We start from the raw sequence: 19951 nt of genomic DNA, 5'->3' as shown, positions 1-19951 counted from the left end.
GTCAACATCGCATCACCGCTGCAGCCAATACACAGAGAGCAGCAGCACAGTACTAGCGCTGTAGCCAAGGAGGGTGAGTACCAGTTCTCTGTGTTATATTATATATATAAAATCGCTTGGGGTCTACTTTACTTAAAGTGCAAAACCCATTTAAACGGCAGATGATTCATATTCGTATAAGTAATGCCTATTTTTATGTTTTAAAGCATTTTCTTTCCTTTGAAAGTTTATGAAAAATCACCAAAATACTTTTGAACTATGGTGTCCAGTATTCACTTTGAGAAACCATACATAAATACAGTACATGGCCAAAGGTAGGTGAACACCTGACTATTACGCCCACCTTGAAATTGCAGCAATTTACGGTAAAATAAGTGCAGTTTGGCAGGGCTGTATTTGTCTGTCCTACAAAAATACTGTGCCCTTTGGCAAATCTGAAATAATCCTTATTTTTCTACAGGGATACTTGACTTAACATGCATTTTTGTCAGTGTTGAGGGATTATCCACATTTGCAAGTTTTTCCAGTGTATTTTTCAGTGGATCAAAGCTGACTCTGTTCTGCCTTTAAAGTCGCCAAGATGAAAATGATTTAGCAGTCAAGATCCATCATAATCCTTTATGATCCAATTTTTGACCTGTGTGATTTTTGACGAGCCTGACTAGCTTCCAACAAGTATTTTCTTTTTCTTTGATAAAACAAAGCAGCAACAATACTTGTCGTGGAAAAGCAACAAAAACCTAATTGACAAGAACAAATACAAGTATGAACACAAATTCCTTCAATTTTTCTTTCTGCCACCCATAAACCGCAATGATTAAAAATCAAAGAGATTGCAATATTTTCTGTAAAAGAAAAAGCTAGCTGTTTTTTTTAGCAAAGGTGATAAACTGAAATGATAGATTGGTTATGGCCAGTAATTAGAAAATTTCATACAATGTCATGTTGATCTGAAAAACTAAATAATTATGAAATTCATAGTAGTTAGCATTTTTTATAAATTACATTTTATAGTATGGTCTAATATTTTGAAATCTTTGCATAATGGAAAATTGTTTATTGTCATGTAAAACATTTCAAAATATTGGTTTAGAACAGATGAAAAAGAAATCTACGAGCTGCCACAAGGCAAATAAACCGCAGAGGAAGTTAATAAGGAAGAAACTTGGTGGCAGATGGCTGGCAGTAGTCTCGCATCAGAAATCGGTGCCATGTTCAAGCCTCTGGCTTGCTTGATTATGACATGTAGGGAATCAGTAAGGACTGCTGGATTTATAAACTATTGTAAATTGAGAGATCTCCAATATCCCTAGGGAGAATAGATGCTTTGGATGTATTAACTCTATTGAACCAAAAATGCATCAATCAGTCTAGCAAGTGAAAGGAATCAGAAATGAATTTACAGATTGGCGTTCTCTCATTCCTAATGCTTTCAGCTTCGAGAGAGAAATCTTGGCACCGGACTAGATATTTAAATATAGTAATTTCCGCAATAGCTAAGTGGGTACTGGGGATGTCATCACACCCTGTTCTTTTCTTCCGTAAGATCTGATGTCTTCATTCTTGATTTTTGCTTCTGTGATCTGTCCTAAACTCGATAGAAATGTCTAGTAGTGCCGTACTGTTCTTTCGTCCCTCGGCACATTATACTAGCAGGCTTGAAATACCTAGGGTATAAGGCATGGCATTTTGATATCTAATGGTAAGTCGGCTCTTTCTTATTTTTTGTTTTCCAGTTGTATATTGAACTGTGGGGAGATAATGGGAACAGTCATTGATTAAACAGCATCAGAAGAGCTTCATGGAAAATGTGTTAATCTAGGATTGCTTGAAGCTAAAACATTTCACTTTCCTCAAGCTATTAATGTAAAAATGCAGGTTACATGTGTTTTAATAGTAAGCGGCTTTTTTTGTCTTTTTTTGATAGTTTTACTTTTTATGTAATTATTAAATATAATGAGATTTATTGTCATATAGCATGCATCTAAAAATATATGTGACTAAGATGCATCCTGTTTTAAGGCCAGTAAAACTAAAAGTGGTAGTACTTTTCTAAGTAGAAAAGCCTATTTGATAGTGTATACTTTTAGGGCAAAACGTATTGTATTAGTGATACCTTCAAAAATAAAACTTTTCTAGTTAGCCAATAAATGTATCGCTCATAAAATAATTTTTATGCATTTTGACAAGTATTTTCCATCAAATCAGTAAAAATAGCTGATTCCATCAGTTCTTTACTTTGTGTAGTTTCTTTTTTTTATTATTATGTTGTATTAGTTATATATTGCTTTTCTATAGACAGAACACATAATCTTTGGTATATTCTAACATTGTGATATTTGGATAAATAAAATCAGATTACAGGTTTAGGCAGTTTATAGGTAACTCAGATTTTTGTAATGCAAATGTAGAAAAATAATTTCTTCGTTACTTGACGATATCTATTCATTAGGATTTGTAAGGCTGATAGTGTGCCAGGCTTTTTGTTTGAAGGCTACCATGGTTGTGCCACCTAGCTGTCAATACATATTAAAACATCACAAATGAAGTGACAAGAATCCAGAAAGCAGTCGACCTTAAACTCTTAACCATACAAAATGAGAAATTGTCAACTTCTATCCTTAGCAATCAGATATATATTTTTGTTTCATATTTTTTATCACTTTAAATCTAATGTTCAAAATATGCAAAAATACCTAAAATTCCAAAACTCAAGCTATATTATAATGTGCAAGCAAAGCAATGTAAAGTTGTGTGTCAGTGTATATACATGCGCCGCAGCTTTGAATAAATGTGTGTCCTAATTTAAAATCCCTTCATGTAAAACTCAGCTCAATGGAGCTCATCATGTGGCTGCTCTGCAAATGAGTATATACATTTTTAATGAAGGTTTTAATATGTCTCTTACAGAATTCTAAGAGTTAATGCTTTGACATACTGGAGCTAGAGATGGCCAATTACACATTAAGCAGTTTTATCTCCTGAGCTTCACATGGTATAAACTGAACCATCTGCATTTTCACCATTATCGTTGCAATCCAATCAATGTCTACTTTTATCTACTGTACTTATTGACAAAGCCTCTTGCCATTCCTCAGCAGAGTATTATGTTTGTCATAAAACTTTATTTTCTACAATTACTTTTCTGTAACAGCAATCCATTATGATATAAGTGAAATTAAATATATGCCTCGCTAAATATGCCCTAACCAAGGACATTGAGAATTCAATAGCCTTCCTTTACTCTTTATTAATGCTTATATGGCTTATTTTGTATACATTTTTACTTGTAAATATGAAATGATTTTAATTTTACCACAAAGAGGATATCCAAGTTCAGCAAGTATTTTAGTTCAATGCGTGATAATAGGTTACAGAAATCCCTAATATAGTATATACAGTGCATTCATTAGTCATGATTCTTTTTTGTCTCTTCTTTCTGTCATTGAATTGGTACTTTCATTACTGGTGTCTTCAAAACTGAAATTAATATATTGAGCTTTATGAAAGAATTTCAAGTACTCTGTGTAATTCATGTAAAAAAGAAAACAAACACTTTTTGATACGAGAGCAATTGTAGGAAATAAATGGGTGGTATTATGCAGTAAGGAATCACCTACAACAGCCAGCAATAACAGCCCTATCAAACTACATGTCATAACTTATTGTATCCCTTTCCATAAGGTGTGAAAGAATTCATCAGTGATTTACATGGCAATTGTAGATATTGAACTGCATTAATTGGACACAGTTTGCACATCAGCTTGTATTAGAGGGTTCACTAAAGGGAATGTACTATAATATATTCAGTGGCAACTCACAATATTAGAATATCATCAAAAAGTGAATTTATTTCAGTTCTTCAATACAAAAAGTGAAACTCATATATTATATAGAGTCATTACAAACAGAGTGATCTATTTCAAGTGTTTATTTCTGTTAATGTTGATGATTATGGCTTACAGCCAATGAAAACCCAAATCTTATTATCTCAGTAAATTAGAATACTTTATAACACCAGCTGGAAAAATGATTTTAAAATCTGAAATGTTGGCCTACTGAAATGTATGTTCAGTAAGTGCACTCAATATTTGGTTGGGGCTCCTTTTGCATCAATTACTGCATCAATGTGTCGTGGCATGAAGGCGATCAGCCTGTGGCACTGCTGAGGTGTTATGGAAGCCCAGGTTGATGGCAGCCTTCAGCTCATCTGCATTGTTGGGTCTGGGTCTCATCTTCCTCTTGACAATACCCTATAGATTCTCTATGGGGATAAGGTCAGCTGAGTTTGCTGGCCAATCAAACACAGTGCTACTTTTGTTTGTAAACCAGGTACTGGTGCTTTTGGCAGTGTGGACAGGTGCCAAGTCCTGCTGGAGAATGAAATTTTCGTCTCCAAAAAGCTTGTTGGCCGAGTGAAGCATGAAGTGCTCTAAAATTTCCTGGTAGATGGCCGTGCTGACTTTAGTCTTGGTAAAATACAGTGTACTTATACCAGCAGATGACATAGCTCCCCAAACCATCACTGATCATGGAAACAATATGTATATGTATGAGTGTGTATATATCGATATATACACTCAGTCCAAAATGTTGGTACCCCTTATTTAATGACAGAAAAACCCACAATGATCACAGAAATAACTTAAATCTGACAAAAGTAATAATATTAATAAATAAAAAAAAACTATGAAAATGAACAAACGAAAGTCAGACATTGCTTTTCATCCATGCGTCCACAGAATTTAAAAAAAAATAAAATTACTTCTGTCACCATTGTGAGTTTTTCTGTCATGAGATATGGGGTACCAACAATTTTGACCACGTGTGTAAATGTGTGTTTGCCCCCTTACTGATTTTCTACTCTTTTTCATGTTTGTCACACTTAAATGTTTCAGATCATAAAACAAATTTAAATATTAGACAAAGACAATACAAGTAAACTCAAAATGCAGCTTTTAAATGAAGGTTTTTATTATTAAAGAAAAAAGAAATCCAAACCTACAGGGTCCTGTGTGAAAAAGTGATTGCCCCTTACTCCTTTAAAGCAAAAATTAACTGTGGTTTATCATATCTTTGGGAAGCTGAGTTCAAATTCCCTAGCCTCTCCCAGGCCTGATTAATGCCACATATACTGTATTCTCAATCAAGAAATTACTTAAATAGGACCTGCCTGACAAAGTGAAATAGACCAAAAGATCCTGAAAAGCTAGACATCACGTTCCAATCCAAAGAAATTCTGGAACAAATGAGAAAAAAGTGATTGATATCTATTAGTCTAGAAAAGGTTATAAAAAGCCATCTTTGGGATTCTATCAAACCACAGTGAGAGACATTATCCACAAATGGAAAAAAACATGGAATAGTGGTAAACCTTCCCAGGAGTGGCCAGCCAACCAAAGTTGCCCGAAGATCATACTAATGACTCACAAGCAGAGATCACAAAAGACCCCACAACAACATCCAAAAAACTGTAGGCCTCACTGGCCTCAATTAAGGTCACTGTTCATGACTCCACCATAAGAAATACACTGGGCAAATATCATCTGCATGGCAGAGTTACAAGATGAAAACCACTGCTGAGCAATAAGAGCATAAAAGCTCATCTTAGTTTTAACAGAAAACATCTTGATGATCCCCCAAGTCTTTTGGGAGAATACTCTGCGGACTGACAAGACAAAAGTTGAACTTTTTGTAAGGTGTTTGTCACATTACATCTAATGCAGCAGTAATACCGTATTTCAAAAAAGTAACATCATACCAATAGTTAAATACGGTGGTGGTAGTGTGATAGTCTGGAGCTGTTTTGATGCTTCAGGACCTGGAAGCCTTGCTGAGGTAAAAGGAAGCATGAATTATGCAGTCTACCAAAAAATCCTGAAGAAGGATGTCCGGTCATCTGTTCATGGCCTCAAGCTGAAGCGCACTTGGGTTATGCATCAGGACAATGATCCAAAACACACCAGCAAGTCCACCCCTGAATGGATTAAGAAAAACAAAATTAAAACTTTAGAATTGCCTAGTCAAATTCCTGACCTTATTCCGATTAAGATAATGTGGCATGACCTTAAAAAGGCGGTTCATGCTTGGAAACTCTCCAATGTGGCTGAATTAAAATAATTCTACAAAGATGAGGGTGCCAAAATTTCTCCAGAGCATTCTGAGCGTTCTAAAAGACTCATTTCTTGTTATCACAAATCCATGATTGCAGTTGTGGCTGTTAACAATGGCCCAATCATTTATAAAGTTTAAGGGGCCAATCATTTTTTCACACAGGGCCCTGTAGGTTTGGGTTTCTTTTTTCCTTAATAATAAAGACTTACATATAAAAACTGCATCATGTGTTTAGTTGTGTTATATTTGTCTAACAGTTACATTTGTTTGGTGATCTGAAACATTTAAGTGAGACAAACATGCAAAAGAATAGGAAATCACAAAGGGGCAACACTTTTTCACACAACTGTGTGTATACATTGTGACAAAGTCACTGGCAAAGTGCTGGAGGGGAGATATGTTTCACTGAGGCTATTAGCTTCAGTGATTTGAAACACAGAAGTTTGCTCCAACACATTATGTTTTGATAGGGGTTAATCAGACATTTTAAGAGATGGGATTTTGTGGACAACCATAGAGTGGGTGGGAGGTTTCCCACCTTATTTCCATCCCAGGGTATGGTCTGGGGTTTAAATATTCGGCCTCCTGAGGCATTCAGTGTTCAGTGTGTCTGGAGAGGCTAACTCCAGAGAAGTGTTTGTGCTAACCTGAAATGTGTGTTTTTGCTAACCCTAAGCGGGCAGATCCCCACTACCATAAGGTCTGTGCTTTGTGTTGCCACTTTATTTATTATACTGTTTTTACCCAAAGGGCCATGTTTATTTTTACTTCATCATGGCTTATGCCGCATATATAAAAAACCAGTGAAGATCGTAAAGAGACAGTGTTCCCGTGTCTATCTCCATGAACAGTCGATCTACCACAATATGTATATATCTATATATATATAAGAGGCATCGTGATTACTCGCTAATCCCGCCCCTGCACAGTAGCTCCACCCCCCACCATATCACCACACATAATCCCGCCCCCCACCCCATTACCACACACAATCCCGCCCCCCACCACATTACCACACACAATCCCGCCCCCACCACATTCCCACACACAATCCGGCCCCCACATCACATCACGACACACAATCCCGCCCCCCACCACACATAATCCCGCCCCCTACCACATCACCACACATAATCCCACCCCCACCTCAATACCACACATAATCCTGCCCCCCACCACATCACCACACATAATCCCAGCCCCCCACATCACCACACATAATCCCGCCCCCCCACCACATCACCACACATAATCCCGCCCCCACCACATCACCACACATAATCCCGCCCCCCCACATCACCACACATAATCCCGCCCCCCACCACATCACCACACACAATCCCGCCCCCCACCACATCACCACACATAATCCCGCCCCCCACCACATCACCACACATAATCCTGCCCCCCACCACATCACCACACATAGTCCTGCCCCCACCACATCACCACACATAGTCCCGCCCCCCACCACATCACCACACATAATCCCGCCCCCCACCACATTACCACACATAGTCCCGCCCCCCACCACATCACCACACATAATCCCGCCCCCCACCACATCACCACATTCGATTAGATTGACGTTCTCCTACCTGATCCTGTATTCACACATGGTCAATTATACACTGCATTCTCTAGAGTAACAAGTTGTAATGGTCTTTCAGTTCAAATTGTACCTGGTAGAAGTCAAGGAAAGATCTTTGAAAATGACAAAAATGACTATACATTTATTTGTGTTTACAGATAAATTTTAACTTAATTTATGTTTCGTTATGAAATTTGTTTAGATGCTGGAATGAATAAAAAACGCACATCTTACTGAATCCAGTTTGTTTTACACTGTGAATAAAATGTATCATTAGTATTATTCAGATTTTTAATGATTATTATTGTTATTAACTTCATTTTAATTTAATTTACCACCTGTATAAGCGCTATTGAATATTGTCATTATTTACTTTAGTTTAATCACCAGCAGTGTTAATTAGATAGCAATGAGTGTGCCGAGCGTTAGCTGGCTGGAAACAGCTAGTATATATAGATATATATACTGGATCTATATATACACATACATACACACACATATACAGCTCTGGCAAAAATTAAGAGACCACTGCAAAATTTTGAGTTTGTCTGATTTTTCTCTTTATAGGTTTATTTTTGAATAAAATGAAAATTGCTCTTTTATTCTATAAACTACTGACAAAATGTCTTCGAATTTCAAGGCACTAAGTTTTGTATTTATTTTCAGAAAATGAGAAATGTTCATAATAACAAAAAAATGCTGTGATTGCCAACCTCAAATAATGCTAAAAAAACAAGGTCATAACCATTTAGAAACAACAATACTAATGTTTTAACTTAGGAAGAGTTCCGAAATCAATATTTTGTGGAATAACCATGATTTTTAAACACAGCTTTCATGCTTCTTGGCATGCTTTCCACCAATCTTTCACACTGCTTTTGGGTGACCTTATGCCACTCCTGGTACAAAAACTTAATCAGTTATTCTTTGTTTGAGGGCTTGTAAATGTCCATCTTCCTCTTGATTACATTCCAGAGGTTTTCAATGGGGTTCAGTTCTGGAGATTGGCTGGCCATGACAGGGATTTGATGTGGTGGTCCTTCATCCACACATTGATCGACCTAGCTGTATGGCATGGCACTTTGTCCTGCTGGAAAAACCATTCCTAAGAGTTGGGGAACATTGCATGAGCAGAAGGAATCAACTTTTTCCAGGATAACCTTGTGTGCGGCTTGATTCATATGTCCTTCGCAAAGATTAACCTGCCCAATTCCAGCCTAGCTGAAGCATCCCCAGAACATCACCAATCCTCCACCAAATTTCACAGTGGGTGCAAGACACTGTGGCTTGTACGCCTCTCCAGGTCTCCATGTAGCCATTAGACAACCAGGTGTTGGGCAAAGCTGAAAATTAGACTCATCAGAGAAGATTACCTTACTCCAGTCCTCTATGGTCCAATCCTTATGGTCTTTAGCAAACTTCAGCCTGGCTCTCCTTTGCTTCTCATTGATGAAAGGCTTTTTTCTAGCTTTACATGACTTGAGCCCTGCCTCTAGGAGCCGGTTACGAACTGTTCTTGCCGTGCACTTCACCCTAGCTGCCATTTGCCATTCCTTTTGTAGGTCACTTGATGTCCTCCTTCAGTTGCTGAGTGACATTCAAATAAGATGACGGTCATCCCAGTCAGTGGAGAGTCGTTTTCACCCTCTGCCGGTCTGTAGTTTTGTTGTCCCCAATGTCTGCTGCTTGTCCTTGTTGTAATTGACTGCCATCTTAGAAATTTTAAGGATGGAGGCAACATGACGCTCACTGTATCCCTCTGCTAGTAAAGCCAGAATTGAGCCCTTCTCTTCCTCACTCAAGACTTTTCTTTTCAATTCCTTTGGCATGGTTAAAGGTTATTTTTTCATTCTTATTACTTTTGGGATATTACTAGCTCTTGTTTTGCCATCCAACTTGTCCTATTGTAAGAGGATTGTGAACACCACAGCAGTGTTTTTTTAATACTTTCCTTTGTTAAATAAGATTTGGTTCAGGTAATCACCTAATCAGAAGCACATTAAGTAGAATAAGGTGTACTCTGGTTGGAATTCAACTGACACTGGAATGGAATGGCTGTTAGACATGTAGAGAAGCTAATTTTTATAAAACTGTGCAGTGGTCTCTTAATTTTTGCCAGTGCTGTCTATATATTTATTTCTACAAGTGCGCCTCACTAAATTAGAATATCATCAAAAAGTTAATTTCTTTCAGTTCTTCAATACAAAAAGTGAAACTCATTATCTAGAGTCATTACAAACAGAGTGATATGTTTCAAGTGTTTATTTCTATTAATATTGATGATTATGGCTTATAGCCAATGAAAAACCAGCAGTCAATATCTCAGTAAATTAGAATACTTTATAACACTAGCTTGAAAAATGATTTGAAAACCCGAAATGTTGGCCTACTGAAATATATGTTCAGTAAATGCACTCAATACTTGTTCGGGGCTCCTTTTGCATCAATTACTGCATCAATGCGGTGTGGCATGGAGGCGATCAGCCTGTGGCACTGCTGAGGTGTTATAGAAGCTAAAGTTGCTTTAATAGCAGCCTTCAGCTTGTCTGCATTGCTGGGTCTAGTGTCTCTCATCTTCCTCTTTACAATACCCCATAGATTCTCTATGCAGTTAAGGTCAGGTTAGTTTGCTGGCCAATCAAACACAGTGATACTGTTGTTTTAAACCAGGTATTGGTACTTTTGGCATTGTGTACAGATGCCAAGTTTTGCAGCTCCATCTCCATTTCCATCTCCAAAAAGCTTGTCGGCAGAGGGAAGCATGAAATGCTCTAAAATATCCTGATAAATGGCTGCGCTGACTTTGGTCTTGATAAAACACAGTGGACCTACACCAGCAGATGACATGGCTCCCAAACAATCACTGATTGTGGAAACTTCACACTAGATCTCAAAGATCTTGAATTGTGTGCCTCTCAAGTCTTCCTCCAGATTCTGGGACCTAGATTTCCAAATTAAATGCAAAATTTTCTTTCATCTGGAAACATCACCTTGGACCACTGAGCAATAGTCCAGTTCTTCTTTTCCTTGGCCCAGGTGAGTCGCTTCTGGCGCTGTCTATTGGTCATGAGTGGCTTGACACAAGGAATGCGACACTTGTAGCCCATGTCCTGGATACATCTGTGTGTGGTGGCTCTTGAAGCAATAACTCCAGCAGCAATCCACTCATTGTGAATCTCCCCCAAATTTTTTTGAATGGCCTTTTTTTAACAATCCTTTCAAGGCTGCAGTTATCCCGGTTGCTTGTGCACCTTTTTCTACCACACTTTTTCTTTCCACTCAACTATCCATTAATATGCTTGGACACAGCACTCTGGGAACAGCCAACTTCTTTAGCAATGACCTTTTGTGGCTTACCCTCCTTGTGGAGTGTGTCAATGACTGCCTTCTGGACATCTGTCAAGTCAGTAGTCTTCCCCATGATTGTGAAGCTACTGAAACAGACTAAGGGACCTTTTTAAATGATTAGGAAGCCTTTGCAGGTGTTTTTTGTTAATTACAATTTACTGAAAAAATTACTTTTGGGTTTTCATTGTCAGTAAGTCATAATCATCAACATAAACAGAAATAAACACTCAAAATAGATCACTCTATTTGCGATGACTCTATATAATATATGAGACTCACTTTTTGTATTGAAGAACTGAAATAAATTAACTTTTTAATGGTATTCTAATTTAATTAGATGCTCTTCTGTATATATATATATATATATATATATATATATGAATATATAGTACAGTACATTTCCTTTAACCACTAACCAACATAAGCCGTACATGTATTACACAAGTCAGTAGTGGTTGTATGGGGCTAGCTCACTGGGATGGCAGTGTGTTGCAGCCTGAACCTGCCTCTAACACCCGTGGGTGGTGCATAGCTCTCAGCTGATAACCTGTTAAATCCTGCCATCAAAGCAGCATCTACAGCGCTCCAACATACGAGTGCATCATTCTCTGCAACCATCGTTGTTCATGTGACGCTATTGTAGGGTGCTGATGAGTCAAAGCAATGACCCATCATCAAAGCTATGTCATAGCTGTGACAGCTGGAGTTCTGTGGAAGACATAAAGACCTCCGTGCTTGTCATTATGGAGCTCTCTCTAAACTCTACCTGTGGCCGGACTTCAAAGAAGACTGTGATTTTTACTATTTGCAGCAATACTATAGTATTGCTGTTTATAGAACAAACAATCAATCAATCACAGTTTCAAGTAACCTGAAGGTAGGAATGAATAAAGTACAAATTAAAAAATTAAATTTTAAAAAATAAAAAAAAATAAAGTTCAAATTACCTCCCTTTTCCTCCATTAAAAATAAAGATAATAAACAATGTAAAAGCACACATATGTGGTATTGCCAGTTTGAGAAGTGTCCAATGTATTAAAATATAAAAATAATTAACCAATACCACAAAAAATGCTGTAAGAAGCTATTAAATTGTTATATATATTACAAATTGTTATTAATAATAAAGTCTTCTTGCCCCATAAAAAATAAGACCTCACACAGCTCTATTCACCAAGAAATGAATGTATTGCAGGTCTTAGAAAACAGTGACACAATAAAAAAAACTGAGTTTCTTTTACAAGTAAAATAATAAAAAAAAAAAAACTAGAAAAGTTTGGTATCACTGTAATTGTATTGATGAGGAGAATCATATTTCCAGATCATTTTTACCACAAAATGTACACCATAAAAACAATTCCTATAATACAATGTCAGAATAGCCTTTTTTTGCTATATGATCACACATGGATTTGTTTCCAGTACTTTATGCGGTAAAATGATTGCTGTCATTTAGTGCAGTTCATCCCACAAAGAACAAGCTTTCTTAAAGCTTTGTTGGTTCTTTCAAGAAAGGGAGGAAAAAAACGAACATGGAAATTGGCTATGTTGGGAAGAGGATAAAGAATTCTCTGAGACAAGTCAGATATTTTATTATATTTTTCTCTAATCTGTTTTTATTTTATAAATGTAGATTTTGTATTGTATTTTCTCAACATAGTTATGAAGGTGGTCATCTTGCCTGATTTGTTAACAGGGTTTAAAGATATGCTTTGTAGACGTAGACGTCTCAAGGGCCATCTATATATATAATCATCTTATGGTGTCTGTCTGTCTGTAACCAAAATCCCGGTGAGCTGATTGGTCGTGGCCACCAGGCCGCAACCAATCAGTGACAGGCGCAGCTGTTTGTAACAGTAAGCTGTGCCTGCCACTGAATGGTCGCAGCCTCCAGTCAGTGGCAGGCGCAGTCGGGAGCAGCGCTCAATCGGGCGCAGCGCTTAATCTGTAAAAAATAGAATTAAAATTAAAAAAAGGTTACACTCACCTTCCGACGGCATCCGATCTCCTTTCCACGCGTCCGGCCTCGCAGTCCCAGTAATGCCTTGCGCCTTAGACCGGAGATGACTTCACTCTCGCGAGAGTGCAACGACATCAGCGGTGTTTTGCGCAAAGCATTACTGGGACCGCGAGGCTGGGTGCGTGGAGTGGAGACCGGCCATCGGAAGGTGAGTATATAACTATTTTTTATTTTAACAGAGACCATGCATACCAGAAAAGGGGGGAGACGGGACCATGCATACCAGGAAAGGAGGGTGAGGGTGACCATGCATACCAGGATAGGGGGGTGAGGGTGACCATGCATACCAGGATAGGGGGGTGAGGGTGACCATGTATACCAGGAAAGGGAGGTGAGGGGACCATGCATATCAGGAAAGGGGGGTGAGGGGGACCATGCATACCAGGATAGGGGGGTGAGGGTGACCATGCATACCAGGAAAGGGGGGTGACGGGACCATGCATGCCAGGAAAGGGGGGTGAGGGGACCATGCATTCCAGGAAAGGGGGTTGACGGGACCATGCATACCAGGAAAGGGAGGTGAGGAGACCATGCATACCAGGAAATGGGGGTGAGGGGGCCCATGCATACCAGGAAAGGGAGGAGAGGGGACCATGCTTACCAGGAAAGAGGGATGAGAGGACCATGCATACCAGGTTTGGGGGGTGAGAGGACCATGCATTCCAGGATTGGAGGGTGAGGGGACCATGCTTACCAGGATTGGGGGGTGAGGGATACCATGCATATCAGGATTGGGGGGTGAGAGGACCATGCACAATCAAGCCCCGCAACTGCATCATTGGTGCACCAATGACCACATAGAATGACGCACCACTATGCCAGTGTGCTGGTATTGCTGCTGTCAAAGTTTGACAATGGCATTTAACAGGTTAACACACATTCATGGCCGTAACTCTGCTCCAGCATAGCTGTTAGAGGCAGATCCTGGCTATGTGTCACAGCCATTATTTGCCAAGTATGGGTCCATCCACCCACTACCGTTTTACGCTGTACATGTACAACAGATTCCAATAAGGGGTTAACTTTGATTTGTAGCTGCAGTGCAATGAATGATCATTTAGACAATATATGTTCTTTGTCACTTGTTACATTTGTAGTATTAATCTACCATGTAATTATTGCAGTGATCGGCTAGGATAACCAGAGCTAGTTTTATTTGTAGATGCAGGATCTAACATACTACAGGGATACACCTAAATTAAATGGGAATGGTTGGTGATATCAACTTCCTGTTTGTGGCACATTAGTATATGGGAGGGGGGAAACTTTTCAAGATGGGTGGTGACCGTGGTGGCCATTTTGAAGTCAGCCATTTTGGATCCAACTTTATTTTATCCAATGGGAAGAGGGTCATGTGACACATCAAACTTATTGAGAATTTCACAAGAAAACAATGGTGTGCTTGGTTTAAACGTAACTTTATTCTTTCATGAGTTATTTACAAGTATATGACCACTTATAGAATGTGTTCAAGGTGCTGCCCATTGTGTTGGATTGTCATTGCAACCTAATAGCAACACCTCTTCCCATTGAAAAAAATAATGTTGGATCCAAAATGGCTAACTTTAAAATGGCCACCATGGTCACCACCCATCTTGAAAAGTTTCCCCCCTCCCATATACTAATGTGCCACAAGCAGGAAGTTGATATCACCAACCATTCCCATTTTATTTAGGTGTATCCATATAAATGGCCCACCCTGTATTTTTGAGTTACTTCGGATCAGTGTTCTCTTTGCCAGGAATTGCAGAACATAGTGCATTGATCTATTGGAAGGTACACAAAAAGGTTTCAGGAGACCCAGAAGCTGCAGATAAATTCAAAATAAAATTCTCATGTGACTCATATATTAGCATAAATTCTACCAGAGTTACCAAAGCCCATGCAATCCAGGTTACTGCCACTGGATGCATCCGTTTGTGGTTTCCAGAAGTCTTTTCATGTACTGTACAATACTTCCATGACACTATCACTTTTAGCTGCTCATGCCAGATGATTAGAAAAGAATTGACTGTTTGTCTAACATACAGAATGAAAGCTTTCCCCATCCCCCACGTATTTCGCCTGATACAGCTGAATATTTTATATGCTAATATAAATTCTATTTTTGTTCCCGTTGGGATTTTAAGTGATTGTAATTGTTGCTCTTCAAAAGCCAAACAGATGATGATTGCTGCTTCATGAATATACCAAAAGAAACCCAGCGTTGATTAAACCTGCTCATCCACTTCATAATTATCTCTATTTTGTCTTGCTGAGGAGAAGAGAGATGGCAAATACTCTTCATTGAAAGCTACTTCAGTTATTTAAACATGTTTTTACAGAGGAAACAGGAGATGCTAAAAAAGGATAAATCAATTCAGCCCCTCATTGGGACAAGAAAGTACCAATTTTTGAAAGGACAAAGGGCTGAGCATCTACAACAACATATAGAAAAACATATAGGTCATAACATATTTCCTGTGTAATTTTTTTCTTTCTATCAAGATTCACTTTGGTTATACAGTATAGTAAAAATATTATCTTATTTTTTTCTTTGTTTACCTTTAATATTTATGTCCTGTTAACATATAAAAATTTCAAAGCAAGATTAGATGACATTTCTTTTAAAAAAAAACATTTTCCTTTTCTCATATGGCTACTAAGAAAGCATTGACTTGGTTTCCTCATCCCCCTCAAGTTAAAAGTTGTCACATTGTACATACTAAACTAACATATAAAGGTTCACCATTTTCTCCAACGTACCATCCACTCATTCTACCAGCACTATAGTAGCTGGTATATTTTTCCCTTCAAAGTAAACATTGCTCCTATCATTTTCCAATTGCTTTCCACTCCCTAACAAATTTAAACATGCCCTCTAACGCTATATCCAATAAAACAAATAGCTCTGAAAGAACTGAAAGATATAGAGGGACTGGTCATAAAAACATTGAATATAGGGTTCATTTTCTTAGAATCATAGAATCATAGAGTTGGAAGGGACCTCCTGGGCCATCTGGTCCAACCCTCTGCTCAATGCATGATTCGCTAAATCATCCCAGACAGATGTCTGTCCAGCCTCTGTTTGAAGACTTCAATTGAAGGAGAACTCACCACCTCTTGTGGCAGCCTGTTCCACTCATTGATCACTCTGTCAAAAAGTTTTTTCTAATATCTAATCTGTGTCTCCTCCCATTCGGTTTCATCCCATTGCTTCTAGTCTTTCCTTGTGCAAATGAGAATAAAGATGATCCTTCTGCAATGTGACAGCTCTTGAGATATTTGTAGACAGTTATTAAGTCTCCTCTCAGTCTTCTCTTTTGCAAGCTAAACGTTCCCAAATCCTGCAACCTTTCCTCATAAGACAGGTTTTGCAGACCGGTCACCATTCTGGTCGCTATTTTCTGAACTTGCTCCAGCTTGTTGATGTCTTTTTTTTAAAATGTGGCGCCCAAAACTGGACACAGTATTCCATATGAGGTCTGACCAAAGAGAAGTAGAGCGCAATAATGACTTCTCGTGATCTAGACTGTATGCTTCTGTTAATACAACCTAGAATTGCATTTGCCTTTTTTGCTGCTGCATCACACTGTTGACTCATATTCAGTCTGTGATCTATTAGTATACCCAAGTCTTTTTCACATGTGCTTTTGCTTAGCCGTATTCCTCCCATTCTGTATATGCTTTTTTCATTTTTAAGATGTAGTACTTTGCATTTTTCCCTGTTAAAAACCATTCTGTTAGTTGCTGCCCACTGCTCGAGTTTATTTATACCTTTTTGAATTCTGTCTCTCTTCTCTAGTATTAGCTATCCCTCCTAGCTTTGCGTCATCAGCAAATTTAATCAGTTTACCCTCAATTCCTTCATCTAAATCGTTGATAAAGATGTTGAACAATACAGGGCCCAGGACAGAACCCTGTGGTACCCCACTTGAGACATTCTTCCAACTGGATGTGCAGCCATTTACGACTACTTTTGGGTCAGATCACTAAGCCAGTTACGAATCCACCTAACAGTTGCCTTGTCCATTCCATACTTAGTCATTTTTTCAATAAGGATTGTGTGAGATACTGTCAAATGCTTTGCTGAAGTCAAGATGTACTATATCTACAGCATTTCCCTGATTCACCCAATCAGTGATTCTGTCATAGAAGGAAATTAAGTTAGACTGACATGACTTATTAGTTACAAACCCATGCTGACTCTGTTTAATCACTTCATTCTTATCCAGGTACTGACATACATGTTGTTTAATAATTTGTTCAAAGATCTTTCCTGGTATAGAAGTCAGACTCACTGGCCTATAGTTGCCTGGGTCCACCTTCTTCCCCTTTTTGAAGATAGGAACGACATTTGCTCTTCTCCAGTCTTCTGGGACTTCTCCTGTTCTCCACGAATTTTCAAAGTTTATGAGAGGGGTTCAAAAAATTCAAAAATGTCTTCTGCTATCTCCTTCAGTACTCTGGGGTGTAATTCATCTGGACCTGGAGACTTGAATTCATTTAGGTTCTTAGTAAATATAGAACATTTGGTCAAAATGGCCAAGAAATTATTGACGGACAAAAATTTCCTGAGATTCTGAGAACTTACCAAACAGAGAAATACTTGTCCGAGTTGAAAATACTTTTGATAGCAAAAGAAAATAATTTAATCACATATGGGAATTGTCTGATATGGGTTGTACATTCATCATATTTTATGAAACTACTAATACCTGGTAGACCAATAGCTACAAGAAATTATTGCTTAACATGTACTCCTAACACTATTTATCTTTGTCCCACCATCATTTATTAAAGATATTAAGAATATGGTTATGAAACTACAAGATGCCATTATTTCAGCCACTATGATTCTTGCTAGGCATGATGCCAAGGCAATCAATGCAGTGACACATTTTTTAATCCACCAAAGGGATGCAATATTGAGCATATAATGATTTCATTTTGTCACTGCATAGATTTATTTTGACACTTTTTTCTTTTCAGTGGTACCTTTCACCATCATATGTATGGCACCACAAAGGGTACGACCTGAGCACCTACTTTTGTAAATTTAATTTTAGGATATGGGGAGGATACCTCTGTTTTTTTGTGAAGATCTATTATTTTTCACAAGTCATATTCTTTTTTGGGGGATAAATTTATTGAAGATTTTTACAGTCTATCCTAGGTGAGTAGACAATATTTTTCAAATTTCATTTTTATTATAATCTTGAATGATATAGGGCACAGATAGATACATTTTTTGGACTTGACAATCTCTGATGACAGTGGCAACCTACATACTCATATTTATAGTTAGTCAAATGCCCCAATTAATATTTTTTTGGAGAGCTAGGCATCCCCTGCTCTTCATGTGGAAACACCACTAGGTCAATTTCTTAAAGGGAACCCATCATGCAATTCATGATTCCCAAACAGGCAATATGAATTACAGTCTGGTTGAAAAATTGCCAAGTACATTTTTCTCTGAAAATCTCTGGTATTTTAGAGAAAATATAAGATCCATCCAGGAAAATAATGAGAGATGAGATTTATCTGATGCAGCCCCTTGGCCTACATCTCCCAGAGATGCTTCAGGTGACTGACAGACCCTTCCCATAGTGAAAGACTTATCAGTCACCTGGAGTGATTCTGTAAAAAGTCACCCAGGTTGGGCATAAGTCTCATATCTGGCTTTTGTCCTAAGACTGATCTTCTAACTATAATTTTCTGCACTTGAGCATTTGAGAAAAAATATACATTTCGATGCAACCATGCAACCAGGCTCTGATTCGTTATGCCACTGGTGTTGACAGCATGAATCGAATTATGGGTTTCTTTTAAAATGAGTCAAAACTGCTTTACGGGTGTTCAATTTCATCAGGAAAGGAGAAACTTATTTCCACACTTAATAGCAAATGGCTACCTAAAAAGATACTCCATAAAACATATAAATGGACAAAGTCAAGCAATCGATATATGCACTCAAATTCACCTAGACAAACATCTCAAAAGAAATTGATTAGATTTATTTGGAGATATTATGGTGATTTTGAAAAATCACTTTTCAAAGAGAAAAAAATGAGAGATTAATTGACACATATTCAGTTTAGAACATGTAAGTGGTCCAGGATGGATGCAATTGTTTAATGAAAGACCATATTAATTGCCAAACTAAATGTGTTTTCTATGTGGCAACGTGCCCCTGTGTAAAACTGTATGTTAATAAATCAATCCTGGTGTTTAGGAGAAGGATTTTGTGATCAGGATGTAGAAAAGACAACTTAGATAAGGTATTACAATAGAGGAAACTAGAGTTGAGCGATACGGGTCGAAAAAATTCAAAAGTCGCCGACTTTTGGCAAAGTCGGGTTTCATGAAACGAAACCCGACCCTAGGATGAGGTCGGCCACGAGGTCGGCGACTTACGCGCCAAAGTCGCGTTTCAAAAGTTTGTTTTGCGCTCTTTTTCAGCCAATCAGGATCCACGGAGACTGTGGGCAACGTGATGACATAGGCACGGGTCACCACCATCTTTCAGAAGGGCATGCAAGTGATTGGCTTGCTTTGGTGGGCGTCACAGGGGGTATAAAAGGGCGTGCACGCCGACCGCCATCTTACTTCTGCCGATCTTAGTATAGGGAGAGGTTGCTGCTGATTCTGTAGCGAGAGCGTTAGGCAGGGAAGAAGACAAAAAAACTGCTTCTGCTGCTAGCGATTTGGCCTGCACAACACACAAGTCACTGTGTGTGCAGTGCAAGGGGAGGCTATATTGTGGTGTATCAGTGGTGTTGGTTGTTGGGCTGCCTTTTAAGGCTTCCTGACACGCTGGCATTGCTGTTTACCCACTGCTCCGCAAACTGCTTTTTTAAAAGCAATCCAATCTCCCTTATCCTCTCGTCACTTTGGTC

The 19951-nt window shown here is 38.4% G+C and overlaps 1 protein-coding gene across 2 annotated transcripts in view; it reads left to right on the top strand.

The window, feature by feature from the left end:
- The first annotated feature begins 1602 nt into the window (after positions 1 to 1602).
- Positions 1603 to 19951, top strand: part of ELAVL2 (ELAV like RNA binding protein 2) — a 425680-nt gene continuing 407331 nt past the window's right edge. The window contains exon 1 of one of the 2 annotated variants that reach the window (XM_073543696.1): positions 1603 to 1702. The gene's annotated coding sequence lies outside the window, so the exon portion shown is untranslated. The remainder of the gene's footprint in view (positions 1703 to 19951) is intronic. The other variant, XM_073543693.1, reaches the window with a different exon arrangement.

This window comes from Dendrobates tinctorius, unplaced genomic scaffold, assembly GCF_039654945.1.
Source record: "Dendrobates tinctorius isolate UK_male_01 unplaced genomic scaffold, ASM3965494v1 ptg000134l, whole genome shotgun sequence".
In the NCBI taxonomy this organism is placed as follows: Eukaryota; Metazoa; Chordata; class Amphibia; order Anura; family Dendrobatidae; genus Dendrobates; species Dendrobates tinctorius.
The sequence above is the reverse complement of the archived record's forward strand: the minus strand, read 5'-3'. Positions and strand labels throughout refer to the sequence as shown.